General features: G+C 34.5%; 2 protein-coding genes across 3 annotated transcripts in view; one reads left to right on the forward strand and one right to left on the reverse strand.

The window, feature by feature from the left end:
- IMMP2L (inner mitochondrial membrane peptidase subunit 2) overlaps nt 1–20,675 on the reverse strand; it is a 427,044-nt gene that overhangs the window by 215,174 nt on the left and 191,195 nt on the right. The window lies entirely within an intron of this gene.
- LRRN3 (leucine rich repeat neuronal 3) overlaps nt 2,365–20,675 on the forward strand; it is a 34,389-nt gene continuing 16,078 nt past the window's right edge. The window contains exon 1 of the mRNA XM_051795485.1: nt 2,365–3,060. The gene's annotated coding sequence lies outside the window, so the exon portion shown is untranslated. The remainder of the gene's footprint in view (nt 3,061–20,675) is intronic.

A 20,675-nucleotide genomic window follows, 5' to 3' on the forward strand; every position in this document is an offset into this window, starting at 1 on the left:
TTCACTTTTCTGTATGAAACATAACTTTATTATCATATAATAACATTTTAACTAATATGTAAATGTATGCCTATCAAGGAGGCACTTTGTGTATATAGTCTGTCATAAGAACTGACTTTCTTCATGCAAGTATACTTTAGCTGACTTAATTATCTAGCCCTCTAATTACACAGTCCATACCAATCAACCAAAATGAAGCACTTCTGTAATCTTAATTTCACATGTCAAATCATTGAATATGTTTTTGCATGATTCTCACGTTAATTAGAAAGCCAGATTTTGAATGAACGACAGTGAGTACGTGAGGCAGTTAGGGGCAAAACCCAAGAAAGCTTTCATGTAAGGGCAATGCTTGTCCCCACCTATTCCCTTTCCCCCAGATCTTCTGTTTCTCTACTGGCTAAGATAAATGGTATTTATTTGGCTTTAACAGAACATTTTTGTATTTTCAACTTTTCCTAAAATTTTGGAAATTTTCTTTTCTCTTACTCCAACCATTATCCCACCTGTAGCACAGGTTAATACCTTTTGGCGGGATAGGTAGGACATGGCTGAGATCACGAAGGATTACCATTTTTCTTGTGGGGGCTAGCATGGCAAGAAGTCTTACTTTTCTGGCTTTGGGTTGTGCTTACTTAACACATCCTGAGCATTATCCCATCTGACACGGGACATTAGGTTGTGCAGCAGGGAAGGATCATAGGTTCACTTTGGGAAGTTTACAGTGGGTTGTATTTGCATGGTGGTGAACATTACATACTAACAGAGGCCCCATTTTGTGGGAGCAAAGGAGAAACAAGGTTTCACCAATGAGCCCTGAGGCTACAGAAAGGTGACATGACATGTTTCTGACTTGAGGGGTTCTCTATCCCAAACTAAGGCAAGAAGACCTGAAAGGTGGGTTAGCCCAAATTTTTTCTTATAAATCTTTAACTCACATTAGAAAAAAATGGAATGCCCATAATAAGAGAATGGGAGAATATCAAAGGGCTACTTGGCTACTTATCCTCATCTAGAATAGCTCACATATTTGCACACACCTGTCACTTAAATGCTATTATTTCAATTGTATGAGTGAAAAATGAATGGCACACATCTTTAAAAAAAATTAAACCTTTGTTCACTGTACTTAGTTTAAATGCAGTATTTCAAAATTTGTGGCAGGAGGAAAATGCTGCTTTATTACAGAAACAGTGTAAATACCAGTGAGTCTAATAGGAGTGGTTTTGCTCTAACCAGTTATAACAACCTGAAATTTATTCAGGAAGTTGGCATTAATTTAATTCACTTTCCATAATAAGTGTTTTCATGGAGAGTAAAATAATTTTCTTACAGAATAAAACTGAAAACAATGCAGTTCCAGGGTCTCAGACTCAAAGTGAATCAAGATGAAATGTAGTATTCATAAAATAGCAACCATATTATAATAGAATTCTGTTGCTATTGCTGTTGCAAAAAGTACTCTAATTTACACCATTTGCTAATCTTCACAAATTTTTCTTATTATAAATAGACAGAACTGTAAGCCTTTCTTCAAAGTAGATGAGTGTGAAATGAGAACCACATCTCACTTCAGTCCACTAGAGGGTGGCCTGCCTCGGTCAGGGCTGTGGAACTGAATTCACACAAGAGATCCAACATTTTCTTTTTTTTGACCTGTTGATAACCAATTCTTTGTTCTTCATTATTGTTCATCTTCTATTATAAAGTAATTTCATTTATATAAATAGTATTTATAATTAAAAAAATCTCAACCTTTTCCTAACAATATCTATCTCATTTATTGTTTTGTATATCTGGAAGAAGGGATGATGATAATCACAAATTATTTTACAATTTTTAAAACCTTCACAGTTTGTATACTCTTTGTTCATGGACACAGAAAATGGGGAAAAAATGAATTCTTCACCAAAGAGCATGGTATAAAGAGAGAAAGAAGGAAGAAAGGGAAGAACAAATCTGTGCAGCCTATTGTTTATATAATTGGATGGCCATAAAAGAGAGACTCAAGTGGACAGAGACTGAAAGTAACTGACTTTATTTAACCAACTCCTTTCTCAGTTTGTTCTGAATTTTTATTCCTCAGGAAGATGCATTATTGCTCTTACTTTCTACTCATAAATACAGGCAGCAAAATGTAATATTTGACAAATTTTTGAAAGGGTGTAGTCTGTAAAATCTTTTCCTGTCTTACGCTTAAAAAAAGTACCAAAACTGGCAGTGAAGCAGAGCATATTTTTCCTGAGTGGTTTCAACATACAGTGTCTTCTGAACTACGGTAGCCTTTGCAGAACATCAGTGATCTCTAATAAGTTGTTCTGAGTACAGATAACACCATTAAAAAAAAAAAAGAAAAAAGAAAAAAAATGGAAAAAAAAAAAACAAACAAGGGGGGGGGGAAGGAAATTTGGACCACCCAATCTGTTCTGTACAAACACAAAGCATGCCCTGTAGCTCCCACAAATCGGAAGAGATATCTGGAAGCGTGCACAGGCTGGTTTCGTGTATTCGTATCCGAAGCAGCAGTGTCACGTCTCAGACAGCTTCCCACGGCCATCCCGGCTGGCGCAGCCGCGCGTATTACGCGGCATCTGGGCACGGCGGAGCATCGGCTCCTCTCTGGGGAGGGGAAGGGGCTCAGTCATTAATGACCGCTGACAGGCAGCACCATGTCAGTGTGACAATCGAGCGGCTGAACGATGCACCACTAACCACCACGGAAACAAGGAGAAATAAGAGCAGCTAGCGAGCATCTCTCTTCCCCCACACACTTTCTCTCTCCACTGGATTGCGAGCCTCAGAGAGCCAGGCAGCAACAGCGCTCTGGCAAAGGCAAGGCATCTCAGCTGGCAGCACAGAGTGTCTCTCATTTTGTAGGATATCAATAGATACATCTTTGTATTATATAGACCGCTAGACAGCGATTCACACCCATACATGCATGTATGCACATCTATTCAGACTCTGGCATTAATACAAGTATGTGGCTACCTGAACTAAGGATTCCAAATTACTGAGATGCAAGAACTCCTCCAGCTCTGAAACTATTCCTATTATAGGGTAAGTTTCTCTTTATTTTCAATTTTACCCTGACTTTTATCTTAACTTGTGGACTCTTTCTTCTTTTTGTAAAGTTATTTTATTCGCATATTTTCACATTTTAATTTCTGAACAGAAATGCAAATGCAATTTGCTTTCTATGTCAGAGATAATCTAAATATAATTGCAGTAGTATCAGATTAGTGCATTTGTTAGCTTGAAATAAATAAAACAAGACACAGGACAGCCTCCTTTCTTCTCTTCAGTGCTAGAATTAAGGGAAATGCTGTTTATGCCAGGACCTAAAAACCACTGAGGAGTGAGGCTGAATGAGCATATCACAAACAGTTATTGAATTTCTGCCAGGCTACATCTTAAGGATTGTGGCAAATGACTTCGCTTGAAAACATCCCCTTTCCAGTCAGAAGGGACAGTGTGAATGTCTGATTACTGATGCAGCTGGAACAGACTGTAAGGTAAAAAGGATCACATTAAGCAGAAGAGTTCTAATCTTCTTTGGTAATTAACAGGATCTCAGCAGGGTGCCTCTAAAGTATATTTACACATAAGAACACTGTTCAGATGCATCAGTACAAAAGCTGTGCCTGGTGTAGTATAGAAAGGCTCAGAATTATTTGTCTTTGCTTTCCATGTCTTTGTTTTCACATGTCTAGCTGGAGTTTTTGCCCAGCACTGCTGTTGAGAAAGAGAACCAAACACAGGGGCATACAGGAGGAAGCAAATACAGGGGGCTAGAAAAAAAATCAGTGATTTTCTATTTAGCCAATTTAATCAACATAAAATTTCACGCTAGCACTACTGTTGCCTAATGTTTTTATGCGTGTGTATGTCATTTCTTTCATGCAGTATAAGAGTACCTTAGTATCCCTTCAGATAAAAAACACATTCAGTAAAGTCCATCAGCATGGATCTGAGATTCATGCATCAGTGAAAGAGAGATATATTACTTTACACCATAAAAAAAGACAGGTTAGCTATCTAATGCATGCTTCAAAGTGAAAAAATACAGCCTGCATCTTCCTGTATGCTTTTGTTTGCTTTTTAGAGCACTATATCTGTACTAAAACTACCTCAGTATATAGAGTATTTCTCCCACCTCTTTTTCTCCCCTCAGCCCCCTCACTCCTGTACAGTCTGGAAAACATCATAAAGAATTTGTTCCTTTGCAGCAAAGCAATTATTTGCTTGTAATTTTAGAGTTACTGTGTTTTGGGAAACTAACATTGTGAAACAACCATCAACAGATAGTCCACTAGCTTTAAGTCTGCCACCTTTCCAAAAATGTCAGGCGACGGGTAGCTTAGCAATATGTTTGGTAAGAAGTCAATTAATTCAGGTGACCTTTGTAAATGGTGACAATAAAGCAGCTCTGACAATGTGCCACAGCATTCGGCATTCCCTCTGGAAAATGAATGAGCTTAAGAAGAGGTTTTCTTTTCAGAGTACAAAATGAAAGGTATGGAAGCATTAGCTCCTGCTATTGGCAAGCTTGCTTCTTCTATTTCAGATTGGTCTATGGAATCTGTTTAAAGCAAGCTGGCTTATTTTATATGAAACACTATCTCTGGTCTAATTAAGTATCCCAGTTTCATTCACGTTACATGTGCATTTTAGTTGTTAAAACAAGAATTTCAAGCTCCTGGATTGCATTTTTACAGAATGTGCTATACAATATATAGAGAAAACCTGATTCTGATCTCTTCATGCTATGTGCAAAGGACTACTCAGAGGAAACTTTTTCTACACACCATGGTACCTGCTCAGCTTTTCTGAATCTTTATCCTTACTCATTTTAAATGTAAAAAATAAGTAAATATGAGTAATTTTACACTAATACATACTGGGTTTTGCCACATATACTCTAGTGTGTTACTTTAAAATATTACATAAATATGCCAAAGAGTTTCAGAAAAATGTGGCCATTTCAATCATACATGTACAGAGAAAATATGCTGTAGATGCAGCGTCTCAGGACACAGCAAAGACACTCTTAAAATGTATAGTGACTGTCTTTTGGTTAATACTCCCTCAAAGCTCCTGTAATAATGTTGTAGTGTCAGACAACGACTGGCTGATGTTGTTATGGTAACCCCCAAAGTCCCGCCTCTCAGGGTGGCAGCTCTGAGCATGACATCAGAGCATGCCTGTTTGGAGTACCCTGAAGTGGGGGAGTATTTCATTTTGGCACCACAATTATACCAGATCAACTAGGCAATGTTGCTAACGTGTATTGCAGATCAAAAATAGCAAATCTTTGCTAATTAATCAAGATTGAGCAGCTTATGAAAATACTCAAGTCCTGCAAATCACTTGTGATCACTTGTCCCTTTACACTAGGGAGCAAAATTAAGTGTTTGCAAGTGAGAGCAAACCATTTAGCAGTGTTGGAGCCACTTGCTTTGACTCTCACCTCTAACCTTTATTATATTAGTAATTATTCTACAAGCAACCCAAGAGCTTTGCTGCTTAGCGACAATCACTCTAACTAAAGGTAGTCTGGTATTTAATAGCCAAGTTTTAGAGCATCAAAACAATAGAAAAAAGTGGTAGAAAGCAAAGAGTTTTTCAAGACAAGCTCCATCTAACTTCTGAAAGAAAAGTCACCACAGAGAAAAACGAAACCTTTTTGCACTATAGGTACATCAACATTTTAGTTAATTGATATATCATTTCTTCAGATAGTATCATTGAAAGTTAAAGGAAAACAAAACTCTTGAGAGAGATATTGTCAGAAACTATCTTAACAAACCCTTCCATGTCAAATTCCACAAACTCTAATAAATATCAACTAGTAAAACCTGACAATGAAAAAACTAATTTCACATGTAGCGCTCAAGGAACTATTTTCTGAAGACCAAAGAATGGATAATTTCTAAAGTTTTTCTGAAGATCAAAATTCAGACAGTTTGTAAAAATTTTTTTTAACAGAAAAAGCCTTCTACAAACCTTCATACTACTTTTAAAAGAATATTAATTCTCATTCTAACACCACAACAAGGAATTAAAATCCTTTACTGAAAGGAAAATGCCAGTAGAATTTGAGAAGAAACAGTAGTGACAGATGTCATTAGAAAGGTCATTAAACACATTAGTATTAAAAGAAAAATCAATACTTCTCATTACAACTGTAATGTAACTGTAAAAAGGAGTTACTGTACCTTTTACTTATTCAACTGACTAGTCCACAAACTGTTAAAAGCTGTTATTGGGAAATGGCATAGTTCATAAAGAACTTATTTAAACAAACAGTATGACCTTCAGTATTATACATAAAATCTATAAATTATTTCATCAATGTTTCCACAATAAATTGATATCCTCAGCTGACCTGAACTGATAAAAGTTTATATCCAACATGGATGTCAGTAACATAATTCCACTTTGGTTTCTTTGTGGAGCAGCTGAATGTGACACCTGGTGAGAAAGAACATTTCCATGAGGACAAAATACAAATTATTTTCACAAATTTCCTTGATCCAATTACCCTCTCCCAATAGGATTTCCTATTATTTATACATGGAAGATAGTGCTGTATAATCAATTAACCATAATACAAGCTACAGACATGCTCTCACCCCTAGCACTCCCAAACCTGTTACTGGTTTTCTGCAAAGCAAAAACAAATGCAGACATTGAAATGAAGGGAACTATTAATTTTATAAACACAAATTTATGCAGTATATCCTTGAAACAATTATCCTTCATTTAGAAATATTTCTTTTTAACAAAAGATTTATCTCAATACAACTCTCCCTCTTTCATCTTGGCCACAAGCAGCAACACTCTAATTCAAAGAAAATAAGATCTCTATTCCCATTATTTCTATTCAGTTGCCGAATTTCTGGAATTCATTAAAATATCTACCCCAAATTTAATGATAGTTTAACTCTACTGACCTCTGTATTAGAGCAGAAAAGAATTTTTGCCTCTCTTCTGCTCTCAACTCCCACAGACTCAGTCAAACTGGGAAATGCTTTTTGACAACATTGGCACAAAAGAAATCATTTAGCAGTTCTCCTTCCTGCATAAGCATCTGTATTTAGAGGTAAACACTGCAAAGCTGGATAAAATGCTACAGGGAATATTTTTTATAATGTCTACTGATTATTAGTATTACCCCAAGAGTCTTTTACTAGATGTTTCTTGTTATGCAAATAGCAACCAGTCTGCCAGGAAATACTTTGAAGTCTCTATAACATTTGGTATAAAAAAGGTAAAATTCTTAAGTTTAGCTGTACCAAAAATCCCTGGAAATCTAAATATCAGTATGAAAAAAAAAAGAAAAAATATTTTTTATACAATTCTCTGTCTAGGGATCAGACCATTTCAGAAATCATCTACTGGATAAATTACAGAATAATAAACCAGAATAAACATGGGATAATAGAACAAACAACAAAGAGCAAAGTTGTGCATTGAGGCGTTTTAAAAATCATTGTAGTAGTCTATCCCATAGTATTCTGTTATACCATCATCCTGGATGAGAGAAGATGACTCTCCAAATAGTCTTTACAAAGGCAACACAATAGTCAGACATTACTAGGCCTCTTCTAGTGTGGTCTTGAGAGGTTAAAGGTAACCACATTGGTTACATTTGTCATCACGGTGTTAAAACAAAAAGTCATCCTTATTTGAGATTGCATGAGAAATATATCCCTGATTTGGGAGGCATTTAAATAAGTGGAAATATGGAACTAGTTCCCTGAACAAGGTTAAACACAAATGTCTCCTCTTTTAGAATAGTAGCACCTCTCTGCTGAAAACAGAGATATATAGTCACTATTTATATCATATTTATGTGATTTATTCTGTACCTAAAGACCTAATAAAATTTTTCATCCTGTCAGGAATATTTTTTATGTGAAAATAGAAACTTTTCTCAAAGATTTTAGCAAGTGTCATAGTAGCTGTAAATAGAAAGACTAGAGAGAGACATTTGTTTCTTCACCCCAAGCTCATTCCTGTTGCCAAGTTCTCTCAAGTCAATGAACTTCCTCTCCCCTCTGGTAAGCAGCTTTCTCTAGAAATCATGTGAAGCATCAGCAATTTCTGCAGATGACACTTAACAGTGAGTTAATTCACCAAAGTGCAGTACAGTGCAGTGCAGTGTTTCCACCAAAGTGCAAAACTACCTGCTGAGCTCCCCACATCAGCCATCTCCGTGTTCTATGCCACAGAAGGAGCAGAGAGGCAGGAGAACTCACCCTGGCCAAGGCTTACATGGGAGCTGAGCCTTCCAGAAAAGCCTCTTTTCTGTGTAACAACAGCTCCAAACCCACTGCACAATACTAAAATGCTCTCTTTTATGTGCCCCATACAGAAATCAGGCAGTGCTGTAAAAATTCGTCCTCTCTCGGCACTGTGAAAGGATGTTTCTGAAACAATACAACCAATTTATGAAGTACAATATTTTCTGTTATCAAATTCTAAACAAATAAAAAAAGCCTTTCAGTATGAAAAATAAAATTACAGTCAAGTGGTGCTTCATTACCACTGTAGCTTGAGGGACATTATCTGCACAACTCCTATTTAATATCACTTTATAACAAAACAGAATTACTTAGTTATCCTCTAAGCATAACACTAAAAGATCACCCTAGATATATTCAGTCTGTGACACCATTTTGAAGATATATGTCTTCTTACACAAGATACACCATGTTAACTTTCAAAAAAGACAGCTGAGACTGTACAACTGCTATTTCAGTGACACTCTCAGAATACAGTAATTTAACTACTTACTTCATTTTAATTTGTTTGACCAGTTAGTTGCTGCTAAGCCCAAATAAAGGGCTACAACTCAACAGTACTTGAGAGAAATGGAATGATTAATGATCATTATACCAGTTTATAAAGGTATCCTTATGAGGTAAGAGAAGACAAAATGAGGCAATTGCAAATATAATGATCTGTTAAGCTAGAAATGTTTGTCTGAATAGCAATTTCATCCAGCATGTATAATTTAGGTGACATACTCTTCTGAATGGTGCTTTGATATAGATTATCCAGGCATCAATATTGTGCCAGACAAACATATTTTCAGTAATTTCATTTTTACTGTGCAGTAAGAGACAAAAAGGATATTCAGCATTCTACTCCACGGTTAGACTCCAAACTCGAAGCTCCAAAAACACATAAGGAAAAGAAAGTTCTTTGTCCTTCAAAAGCATCAGCCAAACCGCTGAACTCTATCTTTCCTGAGCAGAAAGAAGAGCCAGTCAATCTGAGGAACTGCACAGAACTATTCCTATATTTTTCACTTGATGATTTGCCTATTGGGACACACATTACACAAACACTACACTCACTCTGATAGGAAGCAATCACCTGGGATATTAGTGCACAGAGTCATTTTAATGCAAATAATTTACCCCTATATTTCAGTAGGGTTATCTATGAAACAGTTTGGCTTTAAACCTAAACTTGCTATGAAGAACCCATGGTTCAGAACAAGTCCTACTACACTTGGACCACATCCTCATCACTGCTCCATTTCAGTAGTAGTCAGGAGAGACAATGCATTTCTGTTCACACTAGTTCAGATGTTTCCATGCCTCTAAAGAATAATAAAAACCAAATACCAGTTTTCATTCTGTAGCTGGTACACTTTCATTTTATAAAACACATTCTGTTACTGCTAACTACAATAAAAAAAAAAAAAGTGTATTAAAATAACTTTTAGATATAAATAAAATAAAATCTGATCAAGTACAAATCACACAAGATCTATAATTTTGCCAAAGATTCTAAAACATAAATTGCCTTCTCTTGTATCTCTAAAGCTCATGATAGTGTGTATAGCTGGTGATTTCTGACATGTTCAACCAGACTGGATCAAAACCATTGTGGGAGCCTCAATGAAATTGTTATCTTTTAATCCTTCTTGATTTTTTGCTAATTGTGTTTGTTTCCACTTTACCTTGTTTTAACAAATTTCTGTGTAAAAGTAACTATAAGATAAATATCAGCTGAAAACAAATAAATTAAACTATTACCATTAATATTTCCACATTTCTGAACAATTCAGAAACACTTCACAGTTAGTCCTTTGAGTGTGATTTTACTTCCATTTGTGGTAAATGGCCAAATTCACATTGACGTCAACAGAAGCAGAAAGGATTTGTAAATGTTTTTTCTCTCTGCTTTTTGGTATTTTCATCATTTTTCTATCTAGAAACACATAATTCATGATGCTGGTTCATTTCCACTCATGCCATAAAGAAAAGACAAAAATAACTCCTTGACAACTTTTTTCCTTGTTAAGAATAATCCAAATTATTATACGTGTTACGGTCCAGCATCTAAATGGAGATTCAAGACTTTCTGAAAACAGAATTTCCAATTATAGGAAATCTACCTAGACACTTACAAAAGACTTAAAATCACAGTCCATATTGCCTAGAAAAGTTGGCTAAGTTGTTTTTCAAGAACTACAGTCTGAGGCACACTGGAAACAAACCTAGTTTTCAACTTCTGGTCAAATAGAGTTTAATTAAGCAGAATTATACCAATCATTTGGGAATTATAGTGCATTCTGGTTTATCTGTATGAGGAAAGAGTAATATTCAGTATTAATAATAGCATATCACCAACCTCGATGACGAGAAGCAAGCCTCTTCAATATTTAATATGCACCTTACCTTGAAATATAACTCATAGTCTCTAAATCTATTTTTCAAAATGGAAACACATGGTTCTCACTGTAACTTTTTCCTCCTATTTCTATTTCACTTGTCTGTAGTAAACATTTTTCCATGAAGGCCAACAGTGTTTACATTGCCATTTTATCACATGTGAGTAAATAGATTATGTGTATATTGCTCTTAAGAGTTACTATAATTAATCCACTTAGGAAAAACTAATCAATAAATAAATAAAACCCAACTAAATTTACTCTTTTGTGTGTTTATTGATAAATGAATAAGGAAAGCAAAAAGTTTTGTCCAAAAAGCCTAGACATCAAAGATGTATTCCTGTCATTAGCAGCAGTAAAAATTTACCTTAATTCTCCCAAATATTCAGAGGAAAGGTTTACTATAAAACTTTGGCTTTTTACACTTTAGTCATAACAGTGAACTCACAAATTGAAAATTTATTGCAAAAAAGTTTATGTTTTGTGTCCTATTTTCTCCAGTTCTAGTCTAGACCCATATACCTTTCTCTTGTCCATTAATGTTACAGCTCTTGAAAAAAAAGCAAAATACTGTGATCCTCTGACACTCAGATCTTCACGTTTGATGCAGAAATCCATTCTCTCCAGCCTATCAAACAGATGTCTAACATCAGTTTTGCTACTCTTAAAAAATGCTCCATTTACCAGACAGAGTCAGTATGTCTGAAGAGTTCTGTTCCTGATCATTGCTGTCAGGGGAATAACATGGAAATGGGGAGGGTGAACCCCAAACAAACTCCAAAATCAAAACAAAAAAGGAAAAACAAAACAAAACCAAAAAACAAACACAAAAACCAAACAAATAAACACCAAGAAACCAAACAAAAACCAAATGAACCAACCAAAAAACATAATTAATTTAGATATTTTGACCTCTGCTTTCAGGGTACTAGCCTAGATGTCTTTGATGTGGAGAGAAATAAAATATTTCCTACTAATTTTTTTTTAAATTTTCTTTGAAAGAAATTGGCAAACTTTAATGTCTTCATTAAAGGATATTAAAGACATTTTCATTCTTAATTGCAGTAGTGCTAGATTATTTGTTGCTTCATTTTAATGACAGAAATTTTAGTATTTATTCTTATAGGTTTCTATGATTTGGTATAATTTCTAAGTTTTATGCCTATTATTACTCCTGTTCCCTATTACATTTAGAAGCTATTCTATAATGTATTCCATTATTTATAAGGTCCACCAATAAATGTGTAATTTCATTGAAAAAGTATTGATTTAGATACAATAGAATGCATTCTCTTGAAACTATGTGTTTGGCTAGGAGTTCTGAAAGTGGAAGCCAATTTATATTTATGTACTTACATAAAAGAGTCTCCTTCAAATAAATTTTTCATTTTAAATTTGATGATTGCCAGTTCTCCCACTGCCTTCAGAGGCTACTCTAGGCAGTGCAGATACAGGTGCCTTTACTAGTCATTTAAATATTGTCTTTAGCAGGTATCACTTGACAGTAAACCATAACCAGAATAGATAAGTAAAATTACATACAATTTCAAAGATTTAAATGCTGAAATGCAAATTACCCATACATTGTCCAAATTATTACATACATTTAGGATCCTTGTCCTTTTCAGTTCAAGTAAAGGATATAGATCCACATACTTGGAGTTGGCATATTTTGAGGTCTTGGCCTTCTGTTCTCATAGTGAAATACTTTCTGTTTTTCAAGTGTTATCCTTCATCATTGTTCTGACAGCCTCTGAGGTTTACCAGAAGTTCACAGAAAGAAGCAAAAAACCCTCCATTTATCTTAGGTGAATGTGGATTAAAAGCAATCTTTACTTTGTTTTAAAATTGGTTTATATATCAGTTCTTCGAACAATATGTTGTGTTGGTATGTCATTATGTCAGCCCTAGCAATAACAAATATCCATAGAAAACATTAAAAAATGAAAAAAAGTTGATAAAAAGTTTATATAAACACACCCCATACATGCCTGATAAAAATGTGGCAGGGAAATGATAATAGTTATGTTGAGATTGTAGACTATCCATCTACAACTATTCACTGGCAAGCACATAAAAGTTGTGACATAAATCCACTATACTGCTATTTAATCATCCATGTAGAAGTTAGCCAAACTTTCAAAAAGCCTGAGTAAATTCTGTGGAAGTCATCTAGTCCATCATTAATTGCAATGCAGATATTTTAATAGAAACAATAAAAAGTAATCAATACTCATGGCTGAGAAAATTATCAATTCCATAAAAAGTAAATTTTCATTAACATTGTTTAAAATAAATTTGTCTGGCATGTCAAAGTACGGTATTGAATCCACCATGATCTCTGGAATGGTCAAAAGACAAGATTAATAAGTCCTGCATACAAAATAGTAAAAAACCCTTGAGTTTGATTTTTACCTTCCATGAGCTGGTTTGACATAACAGACTTTGCTTTGAGTGGGAAGTTGGACTAGAGAGTTCCTGAGTCCCCTCCAATTTGACTGTCCCATGATGCTATGATCCTTTCAGTAGAAAGGCTTGCCCCTTTGCCACCATTGCCTTGGGTAAAGATCTACAGCACCACTGCCATCAGAGCCTGCTTAGATGTCTTGGTATGACTGCATCAGATGTTACTGGAGGTGAAGGGCACTGTTCAGTCTGTGTCTGAGCTAGTTGTATGGAGTTGAAAATTCTGAAAAGGCAGACAGTCTGCTAGACTGCTAAAGGAAATAAAACTCCATTTGGTCACGAGGGAATATTTGTTTTGCGGTTACCTACCAAGAGAAGGATAATTGGATTACATTCTAGTAGGATAGTAAAAATGGTTTAAATGTCCTACTAGCTTGTTTAAAAATTTTAAAATAACACACTGTATTTATTCAGATAACAGAAAGTAGCTGTTTTCTAGTAAGAGAGAAGAACCATTCCCTGAAACATTACCATCTTAATTTGTAATCTCTATATTTCTGCTCAGCCAGGTATTCAGTGTTTTCTGCAGATCTGGTACTGAATATACTACAGTTTTATATACAGTTTTGAAAATACAGTGCTAGTAAACATGAATCAGAATAAGCATAGTAACCACTTCATATTAAGCATTAAATTTTAGCTTTCACCTCTTAGAGTGGTATTTTATTTCGTGTCGTGAATATATATAAACTGTTTCACATTTTACATGTTATAATCCTGCAATGAGTTTCATGAGAAGTGATTGTGCTGAGAAAACTTATCAGTTTGAAGTTATCATTTTGCTGAGTTTCTCATAGTTATTTCTAATATCAAGATTCATCCAGTAATTACTTCTACCAGAGTAATTTAAGAAACACAAACTAGTCAATTAGAGTTCCCTAAAATTTAGAGTACTCTTTTATAGATGATTAAATGAACATCATTTTTAGTCCTAATCTTTGAAAAAAGACAGCAGTGTGCAAAGGATGACAAACTAGAACCACACTATAATACTATAAGTAACCTTGCTGAAGCCTTGGAGTGTAAAGCAGAGTAGAAATAAGCTGCAGCACTAAATTCCAGCTTTAATGTTATCAGTGGATAACATAAGAAAGTCCTTTTAGTTCTAATTTCTGCATGTGCATAAACTCATTGTCATGATTTACTAAGTACTAAGTTTAAAGGGAGGGTTAGGAAGGCCCTTAAAGTATTTTTCTCATATTAGAACCATCCTGTGTGGACAGTTTGCATTTCTATTCTTTAGCATGAGTAAAAGCTGTAATTTTTTAATATTTTTAAAGAAAAATGTTTCTGGAAAAAGTACAGGCATACTCTAAACTGAAAAGTATGAAGGATAAAGAAGTTTTAGAAGAATTTCACCAAAATAATACCTATGTAGTAGTATAGACTATTTCTTATCTATGATCATTACATTTGCCAAAGTATTCTTGTTGGCATTCACTGGGGTTAAGTATTTGAATGGAACTTAAATCAAAATGCTAATGATACATTATAAAATGATTTCTTCTTGTAACAAGGATGCACTTCTCATTATGCAGCAACTTGCACAATTTATTACCAAACATTTTCTAAAACAATTACAAAAAGGTTTACCTTAATAAGAACTCCTGTTCCGGCCCTCAATGGGACTCTTATGCGAACAACAAAATCTTGTCTTTCTAAATGCCTGCTGGCTTTTAACTCAGACACTCATATTCAAGATAGATGTTTAATGGAATTTGACCAATACAGGAAATCATATTTAAGTGCAAAGGACAAATTTTAAAATTCAATTTAATTTCTGCTTACGTGTCCTGATAATCACACTCAGCAAACATGATGCACAACCACAGCTATATATTATTGACAGTAAATCTAGATAGTTTGACAGGGTAAAAACCAGTTTAAGCTTAGCAGCTGAATGCTTAAATGCCTTCCTGAGCCATGCAAAATAGAAGTGTATGAGAGATTCAAGGTAAAAGATGAAGTAGATATAATTCATTGTTATGTAAATACTCTAGAGAAAAACCATAAAGAACAAATTGAGAATATGAGACTGTATGTGATACTGTTTTCCACACTGCCAATTTACATGCATTTTATTCTTGGACTTTTTCTGCAAAATGCAAAAACTGGTTACCATAGTGACTGCCACATGTTACTCAGTTTATTTCTGAGGTACAGAGCAGCCTGTAAAAGAATAATACTGTGCACTTCTATCAGGATCTCTCAGCACCACAGAGAATTGAGAACTACGTGTCACAACATGTACATGTTTTTTCTCAAAGTTTTAAGAAAGCATATTAAAGAAAGAGTAGTTGTATATATTTTGCAATCTCATTTTCTTTATTGCTTATATGCAAATTAAAAACAAAGATTAAGAGTTGTATGGAGAAAAATGTATGCTCTGTCCAACCTGACAGTTGGTTTCTGTATTCTCTTTTATTACAGTTCTTTTAGATGTCTATAACAAACAAGCAAACTTTCAAAACTTCTTTAATGATGTAGAGGATATCACCTTCCAAAGCACAACAGGGCCCTGAGCAACACAGTCTAGTGGAAGGTGTCACTGCCTACGGTGAAGTTGTTGGAAACAGACGATCTTTAAGGTCCCTTTCAACACAAACTATTCTATGATTCTATGATACTCATTATGTAGATCTACAATTCCTATCATCTGTTAAAGGTTAAGGTTTAGTTCAAAGTAAGAATTAAAACATTCCACAGTTACCAGTTACTCATTAATTCTCTGCTCTCCCTCCCCAAAATGAAGTGAACTCTTTCTTACATGCCTAGGCCCTATATAATTTATGAGATGTCTTACAAAATAATCGGAATGCTAAAAAGGGAGCCAACTGAAGTTAGTCATCAATGAACATCAATGACAGAAAACTCTGTCATTCTTTTGCTTTTGAAGCCTGAAAGGGAGCCTCTATGTCCAGCTAAGACGCACAACTCAGGTCCTTGAGACAGACCTTTATCCAAGCCCTCAGCACAGGAACCAAGACAGGACTTATAATTTATGGTCTAAAGGTCAAGGTAGGAATCTTAAGCTTTTTTTTCCCATCTTCCAGTAATTTTTTTTCTGGTTTCTACATGGAAATGCTTTTTAATAGAATAGAGGAAAATACTCGGTTATATCCTGACACCTCATTCCAAACACATGATTGTGCCATTAAGATAATAAAAATATTTCTAAATTTGTACTTGAAACGGAATAATAAAAAAATTAAAAAGTCTTTGGATTTAAATGAGCATTTGTATGTTTGAATATTCTTCCTGGTAGCTATTTTCATAAGCTCTAACCAGTAAATGCTGCTCTGCCTAATTTACTTGTCTCTATTGATTTCTTCTATATCACCATGTACCTTAGGAAAGAATACAAAAGCCGAGGAACAGCTTAGCAGAAGAAAACAAGCTGAGTTACATTTTTTTCTATAGTCATCAAGGATGGGGATTTTAGCATGTAGCTAAAACTGTAAATTATACTATTAGACTGACAAGCAAAATGAGCACATGTACAAGTGCTGAACAGGTTAGAAGTTTTGAACAGGTCTGGCAGCATAGGAACTTCTGGGATTAGGAAGGTAAACTAATACAGGTTAATTCTGTATTTAGGTTTTGGGAAGTATTCAAACTAAAAGTGCCTCAGACATTACTGCTAAGAGCATATGCTTCCCTTTGGATGCTTTTGATGCTTAGTTTAATCAAACTACAGAAACAGAATAGCAAGGAACATAGAAACAGACGTTTTTTGCATTCCCTTGGGACACAATATAGAGTAATCAATTGTAAATTAATTGGGGAAAATTTGTTTTGCATAGCATAAAGAGGCAAAACATTAATTAGGAATCATTTGCTTAATGGCAATTCTAATATCTTATGCAAGTATTCAACCTAGTTCTTTATAGTGAGATGCAAAACAATTATCAAGGATATAAATACCAATAAACTGTAATCTACGCCTCTATGACAAGCAAAAGTAGTATCAAATACTAGATAAAATTTAATTTCTACCAAGAAATATTCAGATTAGTTTAGTGCATCCAATCCTTCAACAACTCATGAGAATTTATAACAATTTTATTACACTTAGACACACTTGGTACAAATATGCAAAGTCACTCCACAGCACAGAGGTTGCATGTTGTACAATCCATCTGTGTGTAACCACTCCAGTCAGTGCTAGCTCTCCATATGTTACTTTAGTTCTTATATAAACAATATTTTTTATAAGTGCATTTTCAATAGAAGCCAATACTGGTTATTAATGGCATAAATACATAAGTCTAAAAATCATTCTTTTTATTTTTAAACAAAATCTTGAATGTGGTTTGTCTTGTATTGATCTAGACAGAGAAACAGATAAAATGAATATATGAAATATATATGATAAAGGGAGAAAAAAATTTTAATTAAAAAAATTTTTAAAAGAAATTTTTTAACCACTTTGTGGTTGAAGTCCCCAAACATGTCTTCAAGGAAAAGCACAAGAAAATAAAGTAATAAAAGAAAAATATGTTTTAAAATAACAAGTATTTTGCAGTTTCCTGGCCTTAATAATTGTCACCTTAATTGGTGACTTACTGAATATGAGATTCAATAAACGCCATTCTTGTTCTGATTAAATGTCAAGGCCATAGACTTGTTGTTTCAAAAGGAGAGAGCAGCAATTTGGTGTGCATAATGAACCCTCCAGATGATTTGTCTGCGCAGTACTTTTCTCATCTTATCAATGAAACTTCACATTCTGGTCTCTTAAACTGTAGGTTCTTTATTACGATATGCTTTGATTTAATAAAAATTCATTTTTACTTTTAAAAATAGAAACAAACTGATGCAAATTTGACCTGATTGTCGACCAGATCTCTGGCAGAAGGCAGAGAAGAAGGAGCAGTCAGAAATCTCGTTGCATTTATGGAAAAGAGTGGCTTGTGATGATTTTTGCTTTTCAGACCATTAATGAAGTTTGAAGTTCCTGTCCTCAAATCCATCATTTCTACAGCCAGAGGCATTGTAGGTCAACGTGGTTATCTTAGAATGATAAGCTTTTTGTGACTGTACAAGTCTAAGCTCCAGAGGCAGTCTATGTCCATGTGGTTATCTTAGAAAACAAAGCTCATCACTACACAACTCTCTATATAATCTATGCCTAACCAGACACAGTTGAGCCCTCAGGAATTAATGGACTTTATTAAGTGGCATAAAAAGCATCTCTCAGCAAAAAAAACCCCACTGTGCACTGGATCACTCTGTTCAAATTCCTTGCATATAAGAATTCAATAAATAGCTTACAAGTATTTCTAGAAGTATTTCTAGTATATTTAGAACCTATATCTATAATATAGGAATATAAAAACTGAAAAAATTGCAAAAAATTTTTGCGAAAGTTGCATTGCAGTCAGAATCCAGACATTCTGAATCATATTTGCATCTTTTTTTTTACTTTTCAAATTTTTTTGTAGGAATAAATCTGTATTCCCATAAAAAGCTGTGCAAAATGAATTCTCAGTCTATTACTTGAAATTGTTCAGCTGTAAAGCAAATTCTGACTTGGAAACAAAGAGTCTAAGCAACAGTTTAAGAAAAGTGAGTCATTCACTTTGAAAGTAGCTCCAACAGGAAGTATTACACAAAGTAAACCGTAAACTTGGAATATAAAACAACAAACATGAATTATTGTGTTTTTTCAAAGTGGTTAAATTAAATTAAAAAAAAAAAAAGAAGGGAAAAAGAAAAACTGTTAAAAAGAACATGCAGTTAACTACTGCAATGCAGAACTGGTAAATGAACTCTAATGCATGTGACAGCCCACTGGAGAAAGCAGGAAACATTGATAACCCAAAGAGACATGGATCTTAGCCTAGAATTTGAGAGCTTTCAGATTATGTGGGATAAAAGTGGAGCTCTTGTAGCAGGTTGATGGCATGGTAATCGCTGGTTTCATTCATCTTTTAGGCCTAAAGGATTGAGAAGTCTAATTCTTACCACACAGATCCCCAAACAGCCATTAGACAGATAGCCTTAGTTTGAGCAGAAAAAAACGCCCTCAAAGGACAAATCAATTAATTTAATTTTTTTTTTCTGAGAAGTGCTGGAATTCACTGAGTAGAGCAGAAGTAGAATTAAGTTAACACCAATTCAGTTTTACTTCCAACTCAGTTAACTTCCAAAGATTGTAACCAAGAGAATGGCAAAATAGGAAAAAAAACCCAACCATTTTCTTTGCTCTCATCTAACTCTTTTCCATCTGCCTCTAGCAGACAAAAACTGTTTGCGCCTATTCCCTTCAGAACAAATCAACATTTATTATGTTATCATCTTAAATTGTGCTCAGAATACTAGATATCAAGGAGGTAGTTAAGAAATCCCTTATAATTCTACAACTGTTTTATAAAGGGAAGGTGCAACTGAGATGACCAAATTTTAAAAAATAAAAATACTAAAGAAAATCATAGTCATGACGCAGAATTTGACCAGCTTTCTTACCAAATATATTTCTTTTAAACTCTGAAGCTGACTGGCAGGAAGACTATGAATGCTACATAGCAACTTCCCCCAAAATCAGGATGTGCAAGGCTGGGAGACATGCATGGAGCTGCCTTAAGTTGATGTCCAGTCAATAAGTATTCCTAATATTTCCAGTTGCAAAATTAAATGAGACCACAATTAACCTTAGCTCGATTCTGACATATGTCCATACTGTAGAATAGTCTATCTGTATCCTCCTTTCCTGTGGCCAGTCTCACCAATTTTATTTTTAACTCTACTGACAAGGTCTGCTTTATGAAGATGTGGTATTGCAGCGAGTGTAAGTGCCCCAATGAATATTGTCACATCAGACAGAAGTCACTGAAATCTCATGCTAATCATTTTGAACATTAAAACAAAGGATATATAATAAAGACTGTTACAACAACTGTTGCTTAGAAGTATGTTGTCTGACTGACCTAGATAACTGCCTGCATTTGTAACCCTGCAAAATTCTTTCTATAACATGCAGAACAGAAATCTAACACTTCTAAATATTAAAATATCAAACTAGAATATGTAGCCTCTGGAATTAAGGATTTTTTTCCCAGTGAAACAAATTCTGTTTCATGCTGCTTTGCTATTGTTATTTTTAAAAGAGAGAGTGATTAAAACCATGGTGAAAAATTCATTGAGAGCGACTTTTGTAACAAGACTCAATAGCAGTAAGATAGGAATGAGGCTGTTCCAAAACAATCTGCCTAAACTAATTACCAAACTAATCAAGGCTAATCATTTCAAACCTTAATAACAGCTTGAAAAATATGCTATTTCACAATTAAGCAAATGAACCAGAAAGATTTTTTTTTTCACTAGAATGTGCTGATTTATCTTTCCATTGGATTTCAAGGATCACATTTGTTTACAATCTACTATTTTATTTATACAGTAAAGTAAAATAAATCAAAACAAACCTTCCCATTCACCAAAAATAGTGGGTTGCAAGTTCCTTTTATGTTCTACTACAAGGTCAGAGGTGAGAAATGTTTCCTCTCTCTTCTTAACA

This window comes from Manacus candei, unplaced genomic scaffold, assembly GCF_025592945.1.
Source record: "Manacus candei isolate 608988 ecotype Guabito, Panama unplaced genomic scaffold, ASM2559294v1 h1tg000043l, whole genome shotgun sequence".
Classification (NCBI taxonomy): Eukaryota; Metazoa; Chordata; class Aves; order Passeriformes; family Pipridae; genus Manacus; species Manacus candei.